The sequence below is a fragment of the Mustela lutreola genome, chromosome 3, assembly GCF_030435805.1.
Source record: "Mustela lutreola isolate mMusLut2 chromosome 3, mMusLut2.pri, whole genome shotgun sequence".
Lineage (NCBI taxonomy): Eukaryota > Metazoa > Chordata > Mammalia > Carnivora > Mustelidae > Mustela > Mustela lutreola.
The window spans coordinates 83,018,419-83,027,857 of record NC_081292.1 but is presented as its reverse complement, the minus strand read 5'-3'; the positions used below and the strand labels follow the sequence as shown (position 1 = coordinate 83,027,857).

The following is a 9,439-nucleotide window of genomic DNA, read 5'->3' as shown; positions in this document are numbered from 1 at the left end:
GATTTCAAACGGGGTTTTTCAGAATTTAAGTATGGCCCCGCTCAATTGATAATCAAGATTGCGGAGTCTTCCAAAATAATCCTTTACATTTTCTGTAATTAGAGACCCAAAGAAACTCTGGATTTTCCACGGTACATAATCTATATTTATTCATATTCCCTCTCTTCCTCCCTCCCCTCCCCCTCCCGCTTCCTCGTGCGCGTGTATGCGCGCGCTTGTGCGTTTCCTTTCATTTCTAGCATTAGGAAACTCGTTCAGGGCCACTGAAAAGTCGGGAGAGGCTCAAATCTGATCTTCCACGGATTCTTTCCCCTAATGTTAGATAATGCCCGGAAACGTTGTCACCAAATAAGTATGAGAGTATTATTTTGGAGAAACAGTTAACCCCTACCAAAATATAAAGCGCCAGAGGAAAAGAGGTGAGACTGGAAGACAAGGAAGCCCTTTGCATTCGCTGGTGGAGCAAAGTGCGATCTGGGGACGGGCTGGGGTTCCAGTCCTTATACTTCAGCACCGAAGGGGATGGACAGCGTCTCTGGACTGGGCTACCGCCACAGGGACAAAACGGCGCTGCCCTTGCTGCCACTGTCGTCGCCACGGGCATCTGGGCTCCCTGCTCCTCGCAGCTAAAAGGCGGTGCCTCCTGATACCCCTTGGTTCCCCCTCCCCTTCCTTGATAGACGGAAAGTAACCCTTCTTATCCACCTACCATACAGGGCTCTGAGGAGTCCTATTGTTCCACAGATTAAACTCTGAGCAACAACTTCAAGAATATTTCTCCGCAGGGGGCTGGGAGGAAATGCAAGCAGGAGAGTGAAGTTGAAGTTCTTAGAGGCTCTGAAAAACCATGGGCTCTGCAGAAGGGGTTGAAATGCTCAAAGGCCCACACTTTATGAAATAAACAGAATGCTCACCGGAGAGTTGCAACTATTTTGGAAATAGCTTTGTGAGAAGAGTTCCAGATCTACACTCATCTCTACCTTAGAGACAGACTTCTAATTCCTTTACTCGGCTGGTAAGTGATGATATTATTACTTCTACTTATTTACAACTCTAATGACTTTTTAATAAAGGTTTTGACAGAAAGATTATAAACACTATGGTCTTGCCTTGTGGGTTAAGGAGTAGATAATTTTATTTTTTCAATGATTGTTCCTGCAGCATGATCTTAGGAAACCTCTTGCCTCATAAAACAGTAGGATATTTTACTTCACTGAAGCCTCTTATGTGACAAGAATATTAAAAATAATATGTATTGCCTTATATGATTAGAGTAAACTCCTGGTTGAGTATTTTTCTTAGTGCTGATCTTTTTGAATTTGTGTATTTAGTTTTTTTTTTTTTCAAAACTAATATAATCTGGCATTTTGTAAAAGGCTTTTTTTTTAATCCTATGCATGCGGTTTAAAGTAATCTTCTCTGTGCTATATAGTATTCAAGACTCAAAGTTACAAGACAGATGGTTTAGCAACCTCTTCTATTATATTTTATATGATTATAATTTGTCAAACCAGATATAAGAACAAACACATGTATACATACACACCTGATCCCTCTCTCTACCCAAACCCCCAAGTATACTTACACCTGTAGAATCTTATCTAAGAAATACACACATTTTTTTGCTTAGCATAGTCTTTCCAGCCTTTTAAATCTTAACACGGCTTGCTCAAACCAGATCTGCCAGAAGGGAGAAAATGAGAAGCTTTAGTGTCCCTTTTTAGGAGAGTTGGCTTTTGATACCATTCGGACTTCTTCATTCTACAAAATACATTTGTCACTGAAATCCAAAAAGCAGTAGGCCAATAGGTTCTTGACAAACCATAAACTTTAAAGTATTAATTAAATCTGTTTTCTGTTGATTTTTATCTCTGGAGTCTTCTCCTGGAGGTTTAAAAGTACAATCTTTCACAGTGACCTTGATAAACATTCTGCTTTAATAAAAAGGGTTCACTGAGTAAAGGCAGTTACACAAATTTATAGCATATGCCTGACATTTCCGTTAGAGCTTGATCAATTCCAATAAGAACATTCAGTTCAGCAGAGTGTTGACTTGCAAGTAAGGACCTCTACAATCATGTAAATACATGTGATGCTATCTGCATAACCAACACTGTGGAAGCAGTTTGTCCCTTTGAAAAATTATAGTTCTTTATGGTTCTCTTTTACTTTCATAGTTCATATATAAAACTTTCATAGTTCATACATATCCATACGTACTCCTCACTTTCAATATGAAAATCATCTGAGGCAGTTAAGATGGTATTGTTGGTGAGTTGATGGGCCCTTATTTTGCATTGGCTCAGAGTGGCAGTTAAACTCTGAGGAAATATCATTCTTAACTGTCACTTACCACTTTCCATGAACCTGCTTGCTTAGCAGAAAGGAAGCAGAGGCATCTATGTCATTGAGCTCCTTGGGGGCTATTTTGCCCTATATAGGTCAGAAATGATAATCTGAGGAAAAGAAAATGTACCATTGATTTGGATTCCTTCCCAGGAGACTTACAATGTGCTCCTAACACAACCTGATTTTTTTTTTAATTTTAGAGATGCGGAAGTGAAATTACCACATGTAATGATAAATCATGTTTTAAGAGAATTATAGCATATTGTTAAACTTTTATTCTGGTTGTCAATTAATTACCATAGAGAGACTCCCCTGGTCGGCAGAGCACAAAAAGAAAGCAGAGAATGTATTCCAGGAAGCATGGCTGTTGGTATGGGGCCGCAATTACCTTCTTAGTGGTAGAGGGGGCAGGCTTGCCCTATGTGTGGCTGAACTACACAAAGTAAAAGTTACCTTTGCCTAATTCCTCTGGAGATTAAGTCGTAGAAATAAATAACTCACATTCACCCACTGAAGCTCGGGCAAGGTGCTCATATCAATCCTTATCTTTGGGGAAATTGAGATAGACTTCTGCAGACCAGCTTAATGCCCATCTATATGCTAATATCTAACTGTCTTCCACTCCAAAAAAAGGAAAAAAAAAAAAAAGGAGTTGGTGGGCTAATGAACCAAACCTTTCTTTTTTATAGAATCACCTGTATTTAGAGAGAAGTCAATAATTTACTCCAGTACATCCTTATCTTATTAAAGTCAGCTGTTTTAATAGTTATTTTGGTCTGTTACAGAATAAGGAAGCATGTGGTTTGGCCAGTACCAGACACAGCAATTCAGCATCCCCTCTCCTGGGGGTTAGGGGAGGGGAAGTATTATTGATAGGATAAGTGTGGTTAGCTGTTGCTTATATTTGACTCAAAAGAGAAAAGCAAGATAAGATTACATAATCGGGAAAATGTAAAGTGTATATAGGACAGAGAATAATTAACAGTGAGCTCTGGGATCTATTCAGTTGCTTTTCTAATTTTAATAAGAAATATTGGAGAGTAGGACAGAGTTCTGCTCGGAATCTTTAAATTATGAAATATTATAAAACTACTTCTTGATCAACTTTTTCTGTAGGCCATCTAAATATTCATTTGATATTCTAATGTAATCACTGATATAATCATATCATATTGGATTTGAGTATCTTCAAGTTGCTTTAGAATTGTTGCTTGAGTTTGAACCAGGTTGCATACGTTTTTATCAAAACACATAGGAATAGGAAATGATTATTATTGAAACTTAGTAAGGCCCCTAGTAATTGACTTTTATTTTTAAATTTAAAATATGTGAATTCTAGGCAAACAACCACTTATTCATCCAATTCTAACAAACAAGGTAAAAGACACTGGTAGAGAAAAGTATTTCATAAGTCAGAAATTATTTCTATAGTTATCTCACCTCCCCAGAAACCTATATAGTGAGTCATAGAATAGCATTCAAATGGAAAAAGAATTCTTATTTAGTATATTCCTTCTGTTTAGATTAGGAGATTGAGTCGTACATGGCATGCATTGAAAGAAGCAAACATGCTGCAGTACAAAATATGTTATGCATCATGATGTAGCAGAACAAGTATTGTTTGACAGTTAAAAGGTCAGGATTCTTGAACTGCTTGTCATAGATCTTGGACAAGTCCCTCAACCCACTGAAACTTAATTTTTCTTCCCTAATAGAGATTATTTTACCTACTAATTAAGGCACAATGCTCCATGTACAGTTGAAACCTAAGTATTTGTGGGACAAATGAATGAATGTCTACTCTATGAAAGGTTGGAGAGTCACGATATGATGCTTTGGAGAGCATTTTGGAAACCTGAGCGCTGTATCTTTGATTTATTATCAATAATCTCCAATAGGATTGATTGCTTCATTCATTGAAAAATTCCTATATGGTGTTTCCTATATGGTGGGCATATCTCCTGTATTTAAGAACTAAAGTGTAAGTAATATAATATTTTCCTGTTAACGCAGCATCAACTCTTAATCAAATCAATGTTAGAATGCAGGTAGGACCTAGTTAAAAAATATTTATTACTCAAAACTGACACCATGTCTTACACCAAATATTTAGTCAAGCCTTGGTCAGCATGACTGGAGTTCATTTTATCTACTTTCATTTTGCCCTTAATTGGATCAGTCACTGCCTTCGTGTAGTCATTTTCTGGTCTGTAAAAGAGGAATGATATTATTAGTTATACCAATAAGAAAACTCATAGGGATCAAATGAACTTTAAAACTGAATATCTAACAACACATGTAGAAAGCTTAGGTTTGATTCAGGGCAAGTGACAATAGAGTGAAGTGTGGACAACATGGACTGATCCATGGAGATGTCATGGAAATGCTGTGAAGATTAGTCCAAAGCTTAGATTCTATTCATGGACATCTTCAGGAATCTCAAGTTAAGCAACATCTCATTGCTTATTTTCTTTACGTTGGAGTTAAAACTACAACTATGATTTTTTAAATGTAATGACTGTGATTTTTTTAAATGTAATTTTTGAACATATAGTCTTTTTAGATTTCTGTATCTGTAAAGATACAGATTTCTATATCTGTATCACTAAAAATATTGTGATAACATGTTTAAGCAATCTAAATTGTTGTGATGAAAATTACAAGATTACCTAGTGATAGAACTTAAAGATTTTTTTTTGTTATCAGTTACCAAAAAGGGAAAAGGAAATAAACTACAAATAAAGGAAAATGGAGAAAAAGTAGGAAATGAAAGTCATTAAAATAATGTCATGTGACCAAGAACTTTATCTTTGAATTATCTCTGTGAAGCTTTTTGAACACATTCTATACAAAGTGTCAGAAGATCATTTTAGATTTTCATAATTTTAGTCTTTAAATTATCAGCAAAACTAAAATAATACCATTTTCTTAAATTAAAAGAATCATCAAATCAATGCAATAGAGTAGTGGCTAGCTTTCTATCACTTCATCACATTTAATGCACATACTTAAATTTTAAAACTAAAATTTGTAAGGTAGTTATAACTACATTTATATTTAGTAAATATATTACCAGTTACTCAACATTTCAAAGAGCCAAAGATTTAATTTTTTAAAGGAATAAATGCTTACCTGATAAATTCACCAAATTCACAGAAAGTAGGAATCTTTTAGAAATGGTATCAGAATTTTAACAGTGTTACTCATATAAAGCAGTTGAAAAAATAATACATTCTCTTTAAAACTTCTCAAATGGATCTATGTTGAGAAATAAGTAAGTATCTGAGATTAAGAAATTTAAGAATGTTGATAAGAAAAAAGTGTCATTTGCATGGTTAAAAATGCTTTGAGTACATATGAAGTCTGGAATCAAATATATTAGTTTTCTCATCAATTGATTATGTGATCTTGGGTAAATCACCTTATCTTAATTTAATAGCTTAACTATTTTCTTGATTCTCTTGGGAAATCATTATTGACTATTTGAAAACAAACACACAAAAACATACAGGTTTAGTTGAGCTGAAAATTTTCTTCTGCTTCCCTCAGATCATTTTTCTTGAAAACATTCCCATACTTTTATGGTGGAAAGTGCATGAGATTTGGGATCAGTTGAATCCTGGTAGAGTCTCATTACAAATGTGGGAAAGGGATGTAACTCTGAGTCTCTTTATTTTCATATGTAAAACAAATAAAATTTCTACCTCATCTCTTGTTGAGAATGGGTAAAATAACAGGGCATAGAGAATGGTTGGTGAACTGCCTCTACCCAGCGGGAACTTGGTCAAGCTGGTGTTTGTTATTACTTCCTTTGTTAGGATAATCTGCATGTGGTGGCTCTCACTATCCCACAATTTTCTTTAATTACTTCTCCAGATAAATCTCCCATTTTGTCTTTCAAAGCATACTATGCTCATCACTACCTAGTTCTTTTCATCATGCTTTGTCTTAGACTATTTCTGTTTCTGTTTACTTATACAAACCTACTCTTCTTTGCATAGATTGTAGATTGAAATGCCTACTGGGTTTAGGCTTGTAAGCTAATGAGAGTGGCTGGCCAGGAGAGCCTGCAGCAAACTGCAGAAAGTAAGCCCCCCAAGAGGTTCCTGACTCTCTGCTATTCTCTATTAAAGAGAAATCTGGAGGTGCCTCGTTAGCGCAGTAGGTAGTGCGTCAGTCTCATAAAGAGAAATCTAGAAAGTGAAAGCAGAGTTTTGTGTGAAATCTCATTTTCAGCTAGTTTTACTTTTAAAGTTTTTTTAATAGAACAAATGCATTAGAAATTGGACTCAGTGCAGAGGCTGCCTTTGTTCCTGTGGCTGGCAGAACCAACACTTCTCTGCTTGCAGTGACATCTGTTAGAACTGACATTTGTAGTCAGTCTTTATTTTATTTTATTTAAGATTTTATTTATTTATTTGACAGAGAGGGACAGACAGCAAGAGAGGGAACACAAGGAGGGGGAGTGGGAGAGGGAGAAGCAGGCTTCCGGCATAGCAGGGAGCCTGATGTGGGACTCAATTCTATGACCCTGGGATCATGACCTGAGCAGCCGCCTAAGAACTAAGCCACCCAGGCACCCAGTAATCAGGGCCTTTTACTAGTTCTGTTTTTATCTAAAAATAGGAGAATGAACTGTGACTCAGCAAAAACCCTTATCTTAATACCTGTTGGAAGTTTACAGCTAATAAATCTCAAATGATGAGGAGTAGCTGAGATGAAGTAGATACTCCATTTCTCTGGTGGTCAAAAATATTGTGGGAAAAATAGTTCATATAATAAATAAGAATGAATATAGATCAACAATATCCCATCATTTATTTATTTAATTTATTTTTTTAAAGATTATATTTTTATTTATTTGACAGAGATCACAAGCAGGCAGAGAGGCAGGCAGAAAGAGAGGAGGAAGCAGGCAGAGAGCTGGATGTGAGGCTTGATCCGAGACCCTGGGATCATGACCTGAGCCGAAGGCAGACGCTTTAACCCACTGAGCCACCCAGGCACCCCTTCCATCATATATTTATTCTAGCGTCTTTTCTCACTACTGTCTTTCTTTCCTCTTCTTATACGTGCCACAACAATAATAACCCAGATGTTAATTTTGACTGAACTGTTAGGTGAAGAAAAAGAAAGATAATAAATTACGAACTATGGTCTATTAAGTGCAAAGCAGTTCCTCTATCCCCAGATTCAAATTTTTGTGCATTCTGCAGATAAAGGGGGACTATACCATAGGATAAAAAGAACAGCAACTGTCCTCCACAGTATTACTCTAAGGCATTTAATGTATCTAATGCTGACCAAATACTCAGCAAAAGTGGGCTTCTAGGTTTATTGTCTTGATTTTCTAAGAAAGAACATCTTTAGGATGAAAGGTATACAACATGAACTGCAATGTAATTAATATACCAAATCTTTGTGGGTGTCCTTTTTACTTTATTAGTCAAAAATGTATAGTACTAAAAGGACATGTGGATGGAGTAGGGAAAGTGACCAGTGTGGATAATAGTACTTCCAATTGGATAGCATTTTTTTTTTCCTTTGGAGGGTGTTTTTTTCTTTTTTTGCCTAGCATTTTAAAGTAATATATCTTCATTTATGATATGATAAGCTTGCTCCAGTTTCACTAGATTATATATATATTTTTTTCCTCTGGTCTGGTTTTAATATTGAAAAAGTAGCACTCCTAAAGGTAGATCAATTGCCTAAATACTGTACCATGTATCATAGATGATATGACCAAGAAGTAGTATGATAGGGCACATTTAGAGTTAAGGTAAATAAAGATAGGATAGTTCATCTAATTCATTAAATTCATAAATAAGCTGCTCATTTTTCTCCTTGGGTTCATCATTTTCTCTACTTATAAATCCTTTAAATGACTTATCTATTAACCACCTAATCAATTTTTTTTGTTTTCCATTTTGTATTCTCTTTTTATGGCAATAAATTTTTGAAAAGTCCCTTGAAGTTGGAGTTTAGAGTATTTCCTTGTTATATAGAATCTTCACAGAACGTAAGAAATATGTTCCAGGAAACTTTAGTTTTTTAAATTTCCAGTCATACTATGATTCTCTTGGCATTTTGTATGATAGTAACAGTTTTAAAAATGTCCACTTTAGGGAATCTCATGTGATTTTTATGGCAGGACTGTGAAGCTGTCATTCCTGTTTTCCAAATGAGGTAATTGCAAACTGGGAAAGTTAAATGCTTCTTCTATATTAAATAAAAATTAAGATTTGATTGATATTTCATACTTTTCCACATGCTGTAGATAGTTTGGGAAGAAAAACTGCCACCTATTATATGCATATCTTACCTGTTATATGCTTCACTTGCTTCAGATTGTGATAAAAATAAAACAACTCAGCAACTGTATTTAAGTTATGGAGGAGTTTAGATTCTTAAGGATCTTGAAGAGCTCCTATGTTATCTTGACCCAAATCTTCTACAGATAGGGAGGTTTGTGGACAGCATAATGACATGTTGAAGTCATATTTTAGAAGTATCAGGGAGTCATGAAGGACCAGGATTGGTTCTGTTGCAGTAATTCAGATTGGAGGTGATGGGAACTTGACCTAAGGGGATTAAAGTTAAAAATAAGCAGATTAAAACTGGATGATTAGGTGAGAGTTATGCTACTAAAAAACAAAAGAAGAATCAAGAAGAGGAGCTCGAATGAGATAATGCTTTCAATTCATGCTAGGTAAACGCTAAGCAGGTAAATGTAAACTGCTGTTCTTTGGGAGGAACCATGTCACATCTGACTTGGAACATGTCAAATGAAGAGTGAAAGGGTGTTACAGCCAAATGGCAGGTGAAGGAGCCATTAGGTTCAGAAAGAGGATAAAACCTGACATACCCAACTCAGTCATTGCTATAAAGATTATTGCTGAAGCTGTGAAAATATATTAACTTTTTGAGAGAATGAAGGGAAAACACTTATTTATGAACATAAAGATTTACATTTAGGAATAGAAAAATAATAGAAGAGAGGATTATAAAAAAATACTTAGAAAAGTGTAAGGGAAACAGAATTTCAAGAAAAAATAAGTTAACATTGTTGATGCTATGTGGAGGTGAAAGG

General features: G+C 35.5%; 1 protein-coding gene across 1 annotated transcript in view; it reads left to right on the top strand.

Annotated features, from left to right (window-relative positions):
- The first annotated feature begins 11 nt into the window (after positions 1–11).
- Positions 12–9,439, top strand: part of SNTG1 (syntrophin gamma 1) — a 941,158-nt gene continuing 931,730 nt past the window's right edge. The window contains exon 1 of the mRNA XM_059166477.1: positions 12–1,015. The gene's annotated coding sequence lies outside the window, so the exon portion shown is untranslated. The remainder of the gene's footprint in view (positions 1,016–9,439) is intronic.